This window comes from Cheilinus undulatus, linkage group 21 (genome assembly GCF_018320785.1).
Source record: "Cheilinus undulatus linkage group 21, ASM1832078v1, whole genome shotgun sequence".
NCBI lineage: Eukaryota > Metazoa > Chordata > Actinopteri > Labriformes > Labridae > Cheilinus > Cheilinus undulatus.
The window spans coordinates 3717824-3736424 of NC_054885.1; the positions used below are offsets into that span (position 1 = coordinate 3717824).

General features: G+C 38.8%; 1 protein-coding gene across 1 annotated transcript in view; it reads right to left on the reverse strand.

The window, feature by feature from the left end:
* tanc2a (tetratricopeptide repeat, ankyrin repeat and coiled-coil containing 2a) overlaps positions 1-16471 on the reverse strand; it is a 64516-nt gene extending 48045 nt beyond the window's left edge. The window contains exon 1 of the mRNA XM_041817550.1: positions 16211-16471. The gene's annotated coding sequence lies outside the window, so the exon portion shown is untranslated. The remainder of the gene's footprint in view (positions 1-16210) is intronic.
* Between the last annotated feature and the right edge of the window lie 2130 nt (positions 16472-18601).

Here is an 18601-nt window from a genome sequence, read left to right on the forward strand (position 1 = left end):
TTGAAGAAGTTTTTCATAAACACAGCATTGTTTCAAGAAATGTCATTGTAAAAATGAAACCATTTCCAACAACTGGAAACACTGTAGTATATATGCCAGCGCTGTAATGCTGCCACACCAAAAACAGTGAAGAAGATTGTGGTTCCATGTGGATGAAATGTCAATACAATAAAATTAGGGATGCATGATACCATCAGTCTGGTATTGTTATCTGCAGGTAGCAGATATCTTTATATTCAATATTTTGCCTGTATATTTCAGTGTAGATTGACTGTAAATTTTGTCCATATATACAAATAAACTAGTGGAGTTTCAGGCTGAACCAAAAAATCTACAGTTGCAAGAAAAAGTACGTGAACCCTTTGGGATTTCTTGGGTTTCTGCATAAATTGCTCATAAAACGTGTTCTGATCTTCATCTAAGTCACAACAATAGACAAACACAGTCTGCTTAAACTAATACTGCACAAAAAATGATATGTTTTCATGTTTTTATTGAAGAAAACATGGAAACATTCACAGTGCAGGGTGGAAAAAGTATGTGAACCCCTAGGCTAATAACTGGTTGACCCTCTGTTGGCAGCAATAACCTGAATCAAACGTTTGCTGTAGTTGCAGATCAGACCTGCACAACGGTCAGGAGGAATTTTGGACCATTACTCTTTACAAAACTGTTTCAGTTCAGCAATATTCTTGGGATGTCTGGTGTGCATCGCTCTCTTGAGGTCATGCCACAGCATCTCAATCGGGTTGAGGTCAGGACTCTGACTGGGCCACTCCAGAAAGCGTATTTTCTTCTGTTGAAGCCACTCTGTTGTTGATTTACTTCTATGCTTTGGGTCGTTGTCCTGTTGCATCACCCATCCTCTGTTGAGCTTCAGCTGGTGGACAGATGGTCTTAAGTTTTCCTGCAAAATGTCTTGATAAACTTGGGAATTAATTTTTCTGTCAATGACAGCAATCCGTCCAGGCCCTGAGGCAGCAAAGCAGCCCCAAACCATGATGGCCCCTCCACCATATTTCACAGTTGGGATGAGGTTTTGATGTTGGTGTTCTGTGCCTTTCTTTCTCCACACATAGCGTTGTGTGTTCCTTCCAAACAACTCAACTTTGGTTTCATCTATGGACAGAATATTTTGCCAGTAGTGCTGTGGAACATCCAGGTGCTCTTTTGTAAACTTCAAACGTGCAGCAATGTGTTTCTTGGACAGCAGTGGCTTCCTCCGTGGTGTCCTCCCATGAACTCCATTCTTGTTTAATGTTTTACTTATTGTAGATTTGTCAACACAAATGTTAGCATGTGCCAGAGATTTCTGTAAGTCTTTAGCTGACACTCTAGGATTCTTCTTCACCTCATTGAGCATTCTGCACTTTGCTCTTGCGGTCATCTTTACAGGATGACCACGCCTAGGGAGAGCAGCAACAGCGCTGAACCTTCTCCATTTATAGACAGTCTGTCTCACCGTGGGCACATGAACATCAAGGCTTTTAGAGATACTTTTGCAACCCTTTCCAGCTTCATGCAAGTCAACAATCCTTGATTGTAGGTCTTCTGAGAGCTCTTTTGTGCCAGGCATGGTTCACATCAGGCAATGCTTCTTGAGAACAGCAAACTCAAAACTGGTGTGTGTTTTTTATAGGGCAGGGCAGCTTTAACCAACACATCCAATCTCATCACATTGATTGGACTCCAGGTTGGCTGACTCCTGGCTCCAATTAACTCTTGGAGAAGTCATTAGCCTAGGGGTTCACATACTTTTTCCACCCTGCACTGTGAATGTTTCCATGTTTTCTTCAATAAAAACATGAAAACATATCATTTTTACGCAGTATTAGTTTAAGCAGACTGTGTTTGTCTATTGTTGTGAATTAGATGAAGATCAGAACACGTTTTATGAGCAATTTATGCAGAAATCCAAGAAATCCCAAAGAGTTCACAGACTTTTTCTTGCAACTGTAAATGTTCAGTATTGTTGCAAAAGGTGTGAATGCTGATGTCATCGCTGAAATTATTTTTAATGTTAAGAGTGATATATAACGGTTATTTGAGAGTTTTTACAGTTGGTTTGAAAACATGCGCTCTGCTAATTCTATGACGCCGAGAGGCATAAAAAAGTAACTTCTCTAAGGATCAATGGGACAGTTTCAGCCATCATATATAGGACAAAAATAAGCGGATCCTGTCAGGATGTTGAGGACTGTAGAAGTCCATGCATGTCATGAAGCTTCTGCATTGTTGCGTGCAATTTCTGCAACCTTATCAATGTCTGCTGTGCTTCCTGACTTTTTATATTTGCCTCTTCTTTGATGTTATAGTTTTCTACTGCCATATTTTTTTATTGCATATTTAAATCACATTGCAGTGTGTTTTTATTACAGCAAGTTCAAAGTCAAAGTTCCCTGCATATGAATATTCAAGTGTTGAGTGGAGTCCTTGTTTTTTTTACACCATTTTTAAACATTCAGATGGAAATCAACATAGTTTTAAGCTAGTGTTGAGCTAATTTGTGCCCATTAAATGGCAAAAATAAAACATAAGCCATGTTCAGTACAAGTTGTGGTAGTCTTTCTCATTCTCATTTTTTTTAAATACCATCTCCACACCACATAACAGGGAGATTTATACAAGATAATTAGGTATGAGAAATAAAGACTCTGTGTTTATTTATCATTAACAATGACACATCAAATGCTTTGTTTTTAAGGCTCCACTATTGTGACACTGGAGATACCAGGCTCAAAATAAATGACCAGAAACAAAGAGAACAAAAACATTAAAGCACACAAAATCTGTGAGGATCAGGAGAAATGAGGAAACAAATCTGAGTCAGACTCTGCGGTCTGCAGCCAGTAAATGTGACTCAGCACAGACATGGTGGGAATACCATGTGTGCATGTGAGAGAGAGAGAGAGGGAGACATTCATCATGTTTGGAGCTCTTCCCCTCACAAACACACACTCACCATCTGTCCTCAGTTTCTGCAGTTTGACCTCCTCTAACTTTTTCAGTCATAAACACACACACAAAAAAAAAACGTCCTTTAGAAGCACCAGTGACTTAAAAAGACGGCCTGAGTCTACAGCCACTGATTGGCTGCTGCTAATGTAAGCACATGAACACTGAGACTGAACAAAACTACTGTTTATTTCAATTTTACATCCTTTAGCAATGATTCCATAAATAGAAGTGTAACCTGACTCTTTCTTATCTTTACTGCATGGGATAAATTTCACATCTGTCTGGGCGACACCCCATAAATTGTGTTTTGGAAGGGCAGAACCTTTCAAAATAAAACTCTTCAAGATAAATAGATGAATGTTCAGTCTGTCACATTCATGACAGGCCAGTAAGACTCCTTGAAGATGAGGCCTAGAAGGCATGCTAACCACATAGTCCAACACGCAGCTGCTGTTGCTGTTCACCATCAGTGGAGCCAGTTTGCTCTTCTTGCTCACGCCATGTGGGGAGTTAGCTCCGCCCCCAGGCTCAGTTAGCCCTCCCCACTAGGAAGAAAGTTCTGCCCTCCTCTGAGAGGAGGATAAGGAGATCCACATCCATTTCCTGAGAGGGGCAGAGTCAGAGGCGTGGTCAGGCAGCTCATTAATGATTAAATGATGCTGATTGGTCCGAATATTCCCTGGTCCTGTACGACTCTGGCCTCCCCATGGCCCACCACCTGTCCTAAGTTTCTTCCCAGCTGACTGAAGGTAAAGGAGAGTCCCCAGAACCTAGACTAGTTTAAAGTCACTCAGAAAAAAGGTAAAAGTTGTGCGCTATTTATCTAAGAGGGAATCGCAGCAATAGTTGGCAAGCAATGCAAAGCTGGTTCACAGAATGTGGCGAGCATTAGCCCCACAATTCTTGAATCCTCTTTGCAAGTTAACGTTCAAATTCCCGATCTAAATGTCATCACTCAGATACAAACCCCACAAAGGCTACGTACAACTCAATTCCTATAGCGCTAAACCAAGCAGCTCCTTTAAGATGCTAGCAATGCTATCAGTTCATTACTGTTTACATCAGGCTAAGGAGTGCTGTGGCAGCGGTCCTTAAGTACAGCTACAGTGGCTCCTAGTGGTGGACAGCGGCGTTGCAGTTCAGCATTGTGGGCCTGAACTGATCAGAGAAGTATTAAAGAGGGGGTATTATACTTTTCTGATTTTTAAAACATAAAAAAATGTTAAAGAGACTGCAGCAAAAACGAAGCGTTTCAGGCGGAGGTTAAAATAGGGTTTTTCAGGACGCCAGTGTGAGAAACATGAGGAGTTTTTTGAGCTGTAAACCATGTGAAGCTACTACGTGGGTATCAGAGAGATGCTGTAAAGCCTTGAAAAAAAGGCATAATACCCCCACTTTAAGAACTAGTGTAAACCACTAGCAATTCTAGCGCTGCAGACGACTGGCTAGCTAACGTTGCACCTATTAGCTTCCCTCCCAATTTAAAGTACCATTTTAAAAAGGTCATTTCCATTAAGCGGTCCAGTTCTGTATGGCATGGCACAAATATGTTTTTGCATTTCCATATGGAAAGGCTCCCAAAGACCGACCCATTCTTACCTATCCATCCCAAAAAGGTGGAGCTACACACACACAATAGATCAGAGCATTGCAATGTCACTTCCTGCTTTCCAATGTGGCCACGCCCCATTTGGTGGAAAACAAGCTCCCAGACTGAAAGGTGGAAGGTTAAAAACTGTCAGTAACAACACACTTTAAAGCCATTCTGTTGTGTTTTGTGCCTTGAACAATTAAAGAGCCTTAATTTAGCAGAAAGAGTGTCAGAGAAGAGTTGTGGCTGAATCTAGAGAGAACTACAGCAGGAAAAATGGTGGACTGGTGCTGTGCTGTCTGCCTTTTCACACATTCGTGCCTCTAGTTTAACTTTAACAGCTTTAATTCTAAGAATGCTCACTGGTTCGTTCTCTTTTCTGTTGTCTTAGGGAGCTCACCAGAGCGTTGGCGTTACGTTTAACCCATCAGTCTGTGCTCTCTCGTCCACATTAATCCTCCTCTAGCAGAGGAGCCTTTTCACACAATCATCCTCACTGTGAGCTGGATAATGGAGATGTTTTGTTGCATGGATAGCCTTTAGTGGTCAGGATTCCTCCATAATGCGGTCTTTCCCCAGAAGCCTGAATCATACCAGATGACCGTGAAATGTTAGTCATGTTTACTGGTAATGCTGCTTTCTTGTCTGATCCCACATCATTTCTCACACATTCAGCTCAATCAGGCCTCGATATTTTCAGGAGCTTGGCTTTTACACACAGATGAAGACTACTACTGATAACTGTAACTACTGTGCTGGTTTAGATGAAGGTGGGCGGCTGAGTGTCGTGTCTACAGGGAGGAGGAGTGCTCAGTTATGGAGACTGTTTCTGTGGTGATATTCTTGCTTTTTTACAGCACTGGCACAACAGTTTCAAACAAAACTAGACTACTGAGCGAAGCAGCAAAGAGTACACAGCAGAAAAACACGCTCAGTGAAAACGCCATCGCCTCGCCCACCTGGGGCGAGTGGCGCCTTCTAGGCAGAAACATCAGAATGACAGAAATTAAAGTAGAAGATACTAGGGGTGGGAGAAAAAATCAATACAGCATAGTATCACAATACTTTGTCTGGTGATGTATCGTCTCATCCACCAAGTATTGTTTTTTCATATTAACTGTTAATATGAAGTGAAGTCTATGATAATGGAAAAATAAAATCAACTGTTTGTCCAGTGAGGTCGGCAGAGGTGACGGTAGAAGATACTGAGACAACTTTATCTGAGCAGAAGTGAATAATTGTGAAAGAGACAACAAAGAGGTTAACGTGGCAAAAGTGGGCAAAAAAATGATAAAAGATTAATATATCGGTTTTTTAAAGAGTGACAAAAACTGGTTATAAGTGGCAAAAATGGGTTAAAGGGATTAATAAAAAACAGTGGCAAATTGAGGAAAAAGTGATCAAACAATGGCAAAAATAGGCATAAGGTGGCAAAAATGGGTTCAAAGTGATGGAAAAATGTTGCCAAAATTGGGCAAAAAGTGACCAAACAATGGGTTAACAGGGGCGAAAACTGGTTGAAATTGTCAAAAAGGTGGACTAAATCAGTCATAAATGTGAAAAAGTGGGTTAAAAGTTTTAAAAACAGCAAAAATAACAATAACCAAAAAGGTTGAATAAATGGGTTAAAAGGGATTTTAATAAATGTGGCAAAGTTGGGCAAAAAAAGGGCAAAAGTGACAAAAATTAGCATTAAAAGATGAAGCAAAATGGGATAAAAGTTAAAAAATATGTGGTTAAGAGTGATGAAAAATGGGAGAAAAATGGCCAAACAATAGCAAAGGTGGGTTGAATGTGACAAAAAGGTAAAAAAAAAAAAGTGCCAAAATGGGTTAGGTGATTAAAAAATGGCAAAATTGGCCAAAAAAGGTAAAAGAAAGGTAATCAATGGCAAACAAAGGTTAAAAAGTGCAAAAAGGTTGTAAAAAAAGGGGTTAAAAGTGATGAAAAAAATCTGGCAAAAAATGGCTAAACAATAGCAAAGGTGGGTGAAAAGTGGCAAAAAAGTGGCAAAAGGTGGCAAACATGGGTTAAAAGTTGCCAAAAAGGGTAAAAATTTTCCAAAAAAAAGTGGTTAAAAGTGATTAAAATTGCAAAAAATGGCAAAACAAAGGCAAATGTAGGTGAAAAGTGGCAAAAAACTGAGATAAATGTGGATAATAGTTCTAAAAAAGTGGAAAAATTGTGACAAAAATAGCAAAAAGAATTGGCAAAAATACCGAACAGCAGTGAAACGGGTTAAAGTGGCAAAAATGGGTAGGAAAAACAAAACTTGGAAAAAGTAGCTTGAATAAAATGATTTCAACACCCGAACCCAATGACAGCCTGCTGGGCTTTTCAGCTCTAAATGAAGTAACTGTTAGCCAGGATGCTAGCACCAATGCTTAGGATCCAACACACATACAGATATCAGTGAATCACGACTATGGAGGGCCCATTCTCTGGGATTTTCAGGGGTCCGGCCAGATCTGTGGGCAGGCCTGGTCATGGTTCTTGTCATGAAGTTGTTTTAATAACGTGTGGCTGTAAAAATTCTCCAGGCACACCTAGACTTGTCTCAGTGAGCCTTGTCACACCATTTAAGCACCACTGATGTAGAGTATGGACGCACAGACCACAGTGGAGTCACTTAATGTTAATGTTGAATGTAAACGGGGCCAAAGGAGCCTCCAGCATGGCTGTAGATTCCTGCTCTAGGTCAATACTAAATATAGTTTCACAACATGCAAATTTAATTCAAATCCTTGTTCCTGTTCTACCTGTTCCAGATCAAATTTAGGAGCTGAGTGTGTTTGTTCAGCTGAGCACACATCACCACTCCAGAAACTTCTGCGACTCCTCAGGGAGACTCCTCCACGATGTTCTCATCGTAGGTCAGCTGTAGTTTACGCTGACTGATTGCACTTTTCCTCCCCGCGCCGAGGACGAATTTCACCTTGATGGAGCAGACAAAGAGGAGCTCTGAACGCTCACATCAGACCGGTCTGTTTGAGGTTTGGGTGTGTGTTTCTATGCGAGCGTGGAGAGCTCTGCTTCAGCTGAACCCACTCAAACACAAACACGCCCACCGCTCTTATCTCTCTTCCCCAGAGGAGCCCATCCTGACTTCCTGTAATCGCTCAGGAGTCCCTACACGCAGGAAGGGAGAGAGTGTGGTGTGGTAAAGTTCCTGTAGATAAACAAACAAAGGGTCAGCTGATTTTCTCACCTTTTAGCCTTTCTTCAGACGCTAAACTCGTTTCACTTTTAAACTCTTTGAAGTCGCCTCTGGGGGCCGCCGCACATCCGAGGCCCCGGAGACGAGAGTGAAAACTCTAGTTTCTCAACAGAAGGACCTAAATCACCGGAGGAACACCCCAGAACTCTGCAGGGAGTAGGGCTGGGCAGGCTTCATTTACATGTAAAATTAACAGGATCTAATAAAAGCTGATGCCCCCTTTAATGCTCTTAATATTACAATCGTCTGTTCTTCATCCTGTTTCAAACTTTGAGTTGCAGCATGAATCTGGCTCTACAAATACAGTTGCCTCCCCCTATACTACAGCTGATGCTTGTCTTTCATAGCAAAAATGCTAGCAGTGCCTCTTTAACTGCTTTTCTCCCTCATGCAGTCATAAAAACACTCAGATATACTCCTGTGCAGACAGATCCTGTTAATCACTGGTTAGAGTGAAATGATAACTCGATTCAAGATGACAAGTGAAGAGGAGTCATGTTGTTCATCTACAAGGTGCTAGCTCCTTTTGAGAGATGGTTCCCTTTCTTCACATTTTTTTCTGTCATTTTACAGACATAAAAAAGCACAATGGCACCAAATAAAGAGCAGTTTGGATGCTGAAAGACCAGCTGTCATAAATGAGCTGGGACAAATAATCCAGATCTCTGAAAAGAAAAACAACTCTGGACAGACAAATAAAGCCAGACGTTTTCATGTCACCAGCAGAATACTGTCAGCTGACAGGGCGGTCTTTAAAACATGCTGGAACATTTTGCAGCTCTGCACTCGAGATGAATGCATCCCAGACCACCTCTGTATGCAGTCTGAGCTATCAGACATCACACTGGTTTTAATACACATTCAGGGCTGCCACTTGGTGTCAAAATGTGAAAAATGTAGGGATGCATTGTATTGGATTTTTGCAGACAACTGAGAATGCATTCAACTGCTTTTTTAAGTTTTGAAATACTGCAATATAAAAATTGCAAAGGAGAAAAATACTGTGATATGTTTGCCCTGCCCTATTTGTAGGGATGCAGATTTTGTGTTTTTGCAGATATCTGATATTTACAAATTCAAGCTAGGGCTGGGAAATTAACTGCAAATTAGATTAGATCACAGTAAGGCTAGCTGCAATTTTCAAATCGCAGGCAGTGCAATATTTCTATAATGTGTCAAAAGGCCAGTTTGATACCATTTTTTGCAGCAGAGATTTTATGTGCTACACATTATGCAAACATCCAGGGTTCTTTTGGGGATTTCTTTTTTAAATCCTACTTTTCTTCTTCATGTATGTTTTTCTTTTTCAAAACAAGAATAACAAAGAAATGATGATCCCCTTCAATATAACATTTGATTTTAGGCTTAAATTGTATGAGCCAAAATTGCAAATAGATTGATTTTTGAAATTATTTATCCCTAGTTTAATTTTTCTAATATTGTGCTGGTTACAATAAAGAATGATTCATTGCTTGTGTTTGTTGAACAACACATTAGATTAGGAACCTAAAAATGATCAAATTTTAAACTGCATTTCTATACCCCTTATCTTGTCTTGTCTTGGGGTCGCTGGGGGATGGAGCCTACAGCTCTCACTGGGCAAGAGGCGGGGTACACCCTGGACTGGTCGCCAGTCAATCTCAGATAACAGACGGACAACCAGGCATGCTCATATTTACACCTACAGGCAATTCAGAGTCACAAATTAACCTGACGAGCCTGTCTTTGGTGGTGCGAGGAAGCCAGAGTACCTGGAGGGAACCCATGCGTGCACGGGAAGAACGTACAAACTCTGCACAGAAAGGCTCTGACCGGGAAGTGAATCAGGAAAGGGATGCATGATTTTTGATTTTTGCAGAAATCTGATATTAACAAATTCATTCTAGCTGATACTGATATCAGTACTGATTCATAAACGTAGTTCAGACTGGGCATGCATCCATCCGTCCATTTCTATACCCCTTGTCTTGTCTTGGGGTCACTGGGGGCAGGAGCCTATTAAAACTCTCACTGGGCGAGAGGCGGGGTACACCCTGCTGGTCGCCAGTCAATCTCAGATAGAGACAGACAACCAGGTATGCTCATATTCACACCTACGGGCAATTTAGAGTTACCAATTAACCTAAAAAGCCTGTCTTTGGTGGTGGGAGGAAGCCGGAGTATCTGGAGAGAACCCACACATGCACAGGGAGACATGCACAATGTCTGATATGCCGATATTTAAATGTAGTTTAGACCTAAAACGCTGGTCCTTAAAACACACTTTTAAGTCTAATGTAGGTCTGTTGATTCAGCCCAAACATATCTGTTCACAGGGCTGATATAGGCAAACTTTCATACACAAAATATTGTTGCAAATATTGGCAGAAATTTCCATATCTACTTTTACTAATATAAGGTTGATAATGTCATGCATCCCTAGTTCAGACCTCAAACTTTAGTCCTTATAACACAATCATTTAACTAATATTTACAGCTGATAAATCAGTTGAAAATATTTGCAAACATAGTCAGATCTGCCAGTACTGACATCAAGCCGATTATATTGGGCATTCCAACCAAAATGGCCATAAATCCTTGGTAATGTGTTGGCTCAGCAGGGTGAAAGTGTGAAATAAGCCAGCTCAGACGTTACGGTGAGTTATCAAAATAGTACCTCCAATGGGGAAGGGGGCGGGGCGAGAGGGAGGTCATTTGGATTTAAAGACACATGCACCAAAAGCATTCTGAGAAAGGCTGTTCAGAGCTGGTTTATACAGGGTCAAAAACCTTCACTGGTGCCTGATCCGTCAATATTTTGCATGAACCAGATGTTTCATTTAAACTGTGCTTTGAAAAACACAGGCATCAGTAGTTTTATGATGTTTCATAAGCTGATTAGAGCTTGTTTTAGAGAGGCTGTAAGAGCTGCTAAATCTAATTAAACAGTCGATATTACTCTTTTTATGCAGGATGAAGTGAAGTAAGCCTAGCTTGGTTAGTTACTTTGGTGCTTTCTGGAATGACTCGTGGAATGAGTGCAAGGACAGAACAGTCAGAGACTAAAAACTGCCAAACCCTTCATGATCAGCACACACCAGACGTCACAGGAGACACATCGCCCTCAGAAGGTTCACCCTGGACACTCCGCTCTCACTTTCACCATATGGAAGATGATACCGCAGCATTAAATCACACGCTGACCGCTTCCTACACGCTCTCTTCCTCCAGGAAGTCAGAAAGACAAACTCAGCTCACACACAAACAGGAGCAGCACACCCAGTCAGTATCACACTATCCATGAGCAATTATATTTAGATTATCAGCCTCAAGAAGAAGGCACTGTAAGGGTATGTCTATCCGGGCATTTTTAAAGAATAATCAAACAATGATTAGTCCAAACGTACCACTACAGGATTTAAGAGCATCCTTATGTTTCGTACTCCTTTAATTAGCAGCGGCGATGTTGTGTGAGTGATCTAATTAAAGTAATGACTGACGTGGTGGGGGGCTCGATCGAAGCAGAGTTAAACCCAGACTATGAACTACAGGGTTAGGCAGATTAACATGGGATTACATCCATCTGCCCCGCTGCCACTGTCTAGGAAAAGAAGGCAGAGAGAAGAAGAGCGCACAAACCCAGAGGATAGAAACTACTCAGGCAGAGTCATCAGGTTCTGGGCAAAAATATCAGAAAGTTTAAGCAGGATATGAGATTTAGCTGCATTTTAAACTTTGATATGATGGTAGTTAAAATCAAACAACATCAGCACCTGTTTTGATATCATGGCAACAGACAGAAGTCCCAGATATCCACTGCTAGGCAATAAACTCAAAAATGGCAAAGAAAAACATCTAAATCGCACAAATACCATGCAATCTAGACGATGCTCTCTCTGTTTCTTGCAGCAACTTCTGTAAAAATGCATGATATTTAATTTTTTTCCAATATTAGCTATGCTGATATTTCTAAACACATTTTGAGTGGGCCTCTTTAAGTGTGTAGCACCTTAATTATCGGCATATTTGGATGATATTTAAGGCTGACATATGGTTAATACTGCTGATTTGCCTGTTGATATATGAGCTGTAAATATCAGCAGAAAGTTTCATATTTTCTAGTACTAGTATTTAGCTTTTTAAACTATGATTTGCAGACACAGTGCTGATAATAGCATGCATCCCTACACTTTGGCATATAATACATATAAAGATTGGGTTTAAATCTTCTGAATTGGACCTTCAAATTTTGGTTCCACAGGAATATGGAGAACATAAAGTTGACAGCACCCAGTAGGATCGTTTCTTGTTTTCAGTTACCAAAAACTGCATGCAAACTCCGCCCTCGAATTTGGATGGCTTGAAGGTATTTGCCTGCAAACGTAAATAGATTCTTAAACCCAATCATTCAATCTTTTATGCACTTTAGCAGTCGTTGACCATATGCTGTTGTTCCTAAACTCTTCCACTTTCTAATAATATCTCTAACAGTTGACTGTGGAATATCCAGAACAGTCTCATTGCAAAGGTGGCATCCATCCATGCTTTAAGTCTCTGAGCTCTTCAGAACGACCCGTTTAGGATCTCTAATGTTTGAGAATGGAGACTGCATGGCTGGGTGCTTTTATACCTTTGTCCTTGGAGTGCATCTTAGTATGGAACATTTTTAACAGCCTCAGTATGAAGCCTTGCTCATTTTCTTCTATTCCTGATAAGCTTTGTGGCAAATAACAGAATCCTTTTGAGAGTTTACAATCTGCAAAGTAATACCATGGTGTTATTTTGCCTTGCAGGAGGCATACAGGCGAGCCTTTCCTAATGGTAGACCCGCCTGGGATGTTCATGACAGAGCTTTCCCAATATTAGAATGTTAAACTTTGATAAGATGCAAGTTATTATAAATGACACTGACACCTTTTTTAATACTGCAGCTAAACAAAAGAAGACAGCCAATACTGTATGGATGGATGCACTGATGGACAGATCATTTGATAGATGGATGGATGGAGGAATGCATGGATGGATAGATGGATGGATGGATGAATGCATGGATGGATAGATGGATGGATGGATGGATGGGTGGATGGATGGATGGATGGATAGATAGATGGATAGATGGATGGATGGATGGATGCATTGATGGATGGATGCATGGATGGATGGATAGATGGATGATGATGGATGATGGATGGATGGATGGATGGATGGATGGATGAATGCAAACACAGATACATGCATGGATGGATGGATACACAGATGCATGCATGCATGGATGGATGGATAGATTGATGGATAGATGGATGCATACACGGATGCATGGATGTACAGATAGATAAAAATAGAAAGATAAACAGCAGAATAACATGGATTACTGGTGGATGTAGTATTGTGGAGGATAATCCCGTCATTTCCACACAAAGGATTTCTGTTTCCTGCCAAAACAACTGTTGACCACCAGCTGGCTCACACAGACGTCAGGACAAGCAACAGGACTTTAAAATCCCCACTGAAATATCAGAGAAAACAAAAACACAACAGGACAGGGCGAGAGCGGGCGTGAAGCGTAACTCTTTTAGGGTTAATCTGTTTCTAACCTCAGATCCCTCGACTCTCTGCGGTATTGTTGCTTATTTTTGCTCATTCTGTCTCATTCTGCCAGCATTTCCTGCCTTATGATGCTTTTCTGTGTCGTGTGTTTTATATTGACACAGTTTTGGTTATTCAGAACTTAAATGTAATCTTAAACACTGGAGTTAGCTCTAATTTTCACAATCAGTGCATCTGCTGTAGTAGAATATATTAAAGGGATAATTCAACATTTTGGCAAATTCGCCCATCGCCATAATCCCTATAGTCTTACTAATAGGTTCGTTACCTTTAGTTGTCGGTGCAAGCTATTTTTAGATCGGTGCTGCTGAGTTAGGAGCTTCTCTGCCAACTCTATGGTGTCTTACGGTATTCTGGCTTTCCCTCATCAAACTCATCAAATACACAATCCAACAACTCCAAAACGCTCTCCTGGACAAGCTGTGACCTGCACATTCACCACGCCATGAAATAATCATGGAACATTACGAGAGGGAGATGTTTGAAGGTAAATGCAAAGCCGGAACTACACTCCAGACATGGCTGCTGCACTGTGTCACTCCGCCCAGTGGTTTACTCAAGAAATAGTTCCGAGTGCTTCATTTGTCGTAATGTTACATAATTATAGGTTATTATTTATTCCTATTCACCATAGTTGAATTATATAAACTGCTTAGAAGATTCAAGAAGACGTCCAAAATTCAAATCATTCACTGATGAATTTAAGGAGAAAACTTGATTTAAGGAAGTTGGAACCATCAAATTAGAACTGATGAGCTAAAAATGATGGAAAACATGTGCAATTTTCTGAGTTATTCTAAAAAATGGTTTTAACATTTAATAGATGGTCCAAAATCCAAAATATTCACTATCATAAATGAAAAATTAAAGCAGCATTACTGATTACAAGAGTTTTCAGCCATTGAATATTTGTTATTAAAATGTGTGGAAATCTGTTCAAATTTCTATAAACCAGAGTTAAATTGTTCCATTTGTTTGTATGGTCCAGGAATCAGTCCAAATATTAAATTATTTAGTGATTAATGGAAACTGGCACATGTGTCTATTTGCCTAAATTGTGGGAAGATGTGCTATTTTCTGAGTTACTCTAAAAAATGCTTATATTGTTAAACAAATAGTCCAAAATCCTGAATATTAACTGTCATGAAATACAAACTAAAGCAGCATTCCTGATTATAAGGATTCAGAATTATCAAAAATTTGTTCAATTTGTGTACAAAATTCCCATCAACCAAGATTTAAATGTAAAGATGGCTTATATTGTCAAAGAATGAGTATAAATATTAAATCTTCTACTGAAAAATTAGAAACCTGATGGAAGGAGCTGTAACCATTAGGGCTGAACGATTTGGGAGAATAATCTAATTGTGATTTTTTTTTACTCAGTATTGTGATTCAATATGTGATTATTTCTTAAGTCCCTCATTTCATTTATTAAAAAAAAAAAAAAAAAAAAAAGCAAAAATCCCTTCTATGCTATAATTAACACAGATTAAACTAGGGCTGGACAATTTTGAAAAATATGTAATTTTGATGATTTCAACTCATTTTGCAAATTTGATATGAAATATTGTATTAAAGGGAGTGATCATTTTAATATAACTCTCATATTTAACAAGAAAAACATACAAAAATGAAGAAAATTGGATTTTTGTACACTAATCTAAAAATATGCCACAAAAATTATTGTATGAAATGAAAAAAATAAAGTCTCTGCTGCAAAAAACAAACAAACAAACAAACAAACAAACAAAAAAAAAACAAAACCTGGCATTCTGTCACAAATTTCAGGTTAAAGATATATTGCACTGTCTGTGATTTGAAAATTGCAGCACGCCGTATTGCAATTGAATCTAATTTGCAATTAACTGCCCAGCCCTAGCAACCATCAAATGTTTATTTTGCTAAAAATGTTGGAAATGTGCAGTTTTCTCATTGCCAAAGGTAATATTTTTAACATGTTTTTGCTTTCCAAAAATTAGTCATTACAACATTAAAGACTTTGCTGACAAATTCAAGCAGAAAACCTAATTGGATGAAATTGGAACCAGCAAATGTGAGCTAAAAAGAAGGAAATTCCGAACATTTGTATTTAAAAATGCTTATATTGTCCATCAAATGGTCCAATTCCCCAAATTTTCACATCATAAATAAAACATAGCAGCAGAATTCTTAGTTAAAGGAAGCCAGAAAGGGCCAAATATTGGGGAGTTTGTGGAAAATTGAGGAAATGTGATTTATTTCCCCAAAATACAAGTGGTATTTTCAACATTGCTTTACTGGCTAACAAATTGACCATCTTTTATGTTTTCCAACCATTCAGGAAAAGCTAAAGGCAGCACAGTAAATATTGTGACGCTAGAAGCAGCAAATGACATTTTGCTCGATTAACTGATAGAAAATCAATATTTTCAAAAACCAATCAATTAACCGTTAAAGCTCGACTACTGCTGTCTCTGTAATGTCATCATATGAAATGTAAATATGTGTCTGCTTTATTGTAAAGACATGCTTTGTAATTTCTCCACAGTATCTGCAGTGATGAGGTTATTATTTTTCTACAGATTCTTCTTTGCTATTTTCTCCTAAACCCATAATGTATGAATTATTTCGAAGCAGGTGAACAATATTCAGCTAAATAACCGACATATCCTGCTTACTGCAGGTAAAACTGAGGTTATTATTGATTATTGTCCTATTGTGGCTGTGCTGGAGGAGATGTCAGCCTCCCCACACACAGACACACAAACCGTTTTTACTATAACAACCATCTCCCCTGCCCTCGTGCTTTCATACACGCGCACGCTCACAGACGTTACACAGACAAACAAATAAACAGGAAATGCGGTCAAATTTACCTGGACTCCTTTGTTTCCCGTCAAATTACCGGCGATAAAATAACGTCAGAGCGGTAGATAATAGGTCGGTCACGGTCGGGTTGATATCAGCCCTCAGTCCTCCCTGAATCTCCGGTACAAACCCGGGGAGTCGTTGTGCGCGAGGCGGATTCCCACTCCGTTCATTATCGTTATTTTTGAAATATCCTTATCAGTGAACGGACGGTGATATTATCTCCATTATCCGTCCTCCACCGGTGAGCATGAGCTGACGTCTTAAGAGCCCCGGTGGCACGAGACGGATCTCATCCGGCGACGGGAGGTGATGAATAATTCACAGGAGGGGCGGGACCAACGGGCTCGGTGGGCTCGTGCGAGTGTGAGCGGCACAGACAACAACAGAATCCTGTAAGACCGGAGCAGCTGTCATCAGAAGGGGTTAAGGCGAAAGGGCGACATCTGGTGGTGAAAACAGAATCCTCTTAGACCAGAGCAGCTGTCATTACGAGGCGTTAAGGCGAAAGGGCGACACCTAGTGGTTGATAACGGACTAACAATGACAAGAAGGAGACGAGTATGGACTGTATACAGAAGGAAAAAAAGTTTTCTTTTAAATAACGGTGATATATTAGAATTGTTAATTTTTTTTTACTTTTTCCGGTTAAAGATTATGAAAAATATCAAAGTAAAATTAGGTTTGAATAAGAGTTAAGTCTGTGTTTTCTTGGTTTTCATAAGATTAATTTTTTAAATTCTTATGAGTAAAAAACACAAATCCTTTATTATTGATTGTGTGTTTTAAAAGACTAATATGTCTTATTTAAATGCTGTGTCTGTAGCTGTATATTTTCTTACATAGCCATTATACATGCATATTTCATGCTTCTGATCTGATCATGCATAGTCAGCATTCTTTCACCATTTGCACATCTTGCTGTCAATGCACACAGTCATGTTTACACTGGAAAAAGAAACCTAATAAGAGCTTGTACATATGCATATCTGATCCTTTTTCTCCATAAAGCTCTGCTGTACTTTGAAGTTACTTTTTTGCACATTTCATTCAGATATTTGCTTTAAATTACACATAGGTTAATTTGTGTTCTTCTCCAAAGGCTTTTATTTTTTCTGTTTATTTTTTAATTTAATTTTTGCTTATAGTATATTTTTATTATTTTAGATTCAAGTATAATTTTAATTTGGTAAGTCTTTCACTTCTAGGTAGAAGTATTTGTATTTTTTTGTCAATATTTCTTTTCTTATTTATGAAAAATCAATCAGTCAATCAATCATTCACTCACACAATCAATCAATCAATACATATAGATAAACAAACAAGCAGATAAATGAATAAATGAATGGTGAATAATGGCAAATAAAAAAAAACATATAAAAACATGCAACAACAACATTTTTTTTGAAAGAAATACCATAACTTTTTTTCAGAAATATGACATGTGACATCCAACTTTTCCTTTTTAAACAACTAACTGACAAAAACTATTTAAAAAAAAAAAAAAAAAAACTTTTATCATTATTTGGGAATAGTATTGAATTAGTTCAGATAAAGCACATTTGTAGCTCACCATGGACCATGATTTTTCCTCCAAGAATCTAGCTTGGTTACTAGGTTTGTTTCTGTTTCGTGTATGTGTCTCGTCTGGTGTAAAAGCACTTTGTGACTTCTGTCTGTGAAAAGTGCTCTATAAATAAAGTTTACTTACTTACATAGACAGCTAACTCCAGTAAAGAGGAGTAAACTGCTAACACTGGGACATGCTCAACACCCAGCTTTTCCTTTTTGAACAGCTAACTAACTAACCAACTAACTTACGACAGAGTTTAAAAAAAATAAATAAAAAAGAATTAATTTTTTTAACATTATGAGAATAAAGTCATATTATCACGAGAATAAAGTTGTAATATTACGAGAAAAAAGTCGTAAAATTATGAGAACAAAAGAATACAAGAAACAAAGTCTGCCGGGGCGCCATCTCTGTTAAAATGAGCAATGTTGAGCATGTTGTAAAGCTAGACTTTAGTATCGGTTTCACAAATAAGGAAATCCTTAATCTTTTTTTTATCATAATATTACAACTGTTTTCTCATAATATTAAGAAAAAATTCTCGTAATATTATGACTTTATTCTCATATTGTAAAAAAAAATCTTTTATTTTATTTTCTCTTCATGTGGCCCTAATACTCCGTCAAACTAACTAACTAACTAACTGACTAACTAACTAACTAAGATTTTTTAAATAAAACTTTTGACATTATTTGGGAATTGCATTGAATTAGTTCAGAACAAGCACATTTGTACCTGATTTGACCTGAAAACATAAATATTTGGAATATTTTCACGTTTACGTAGTGACGTTGCAGTGCCAGTGACGCAGGAAGACGACCGTTGA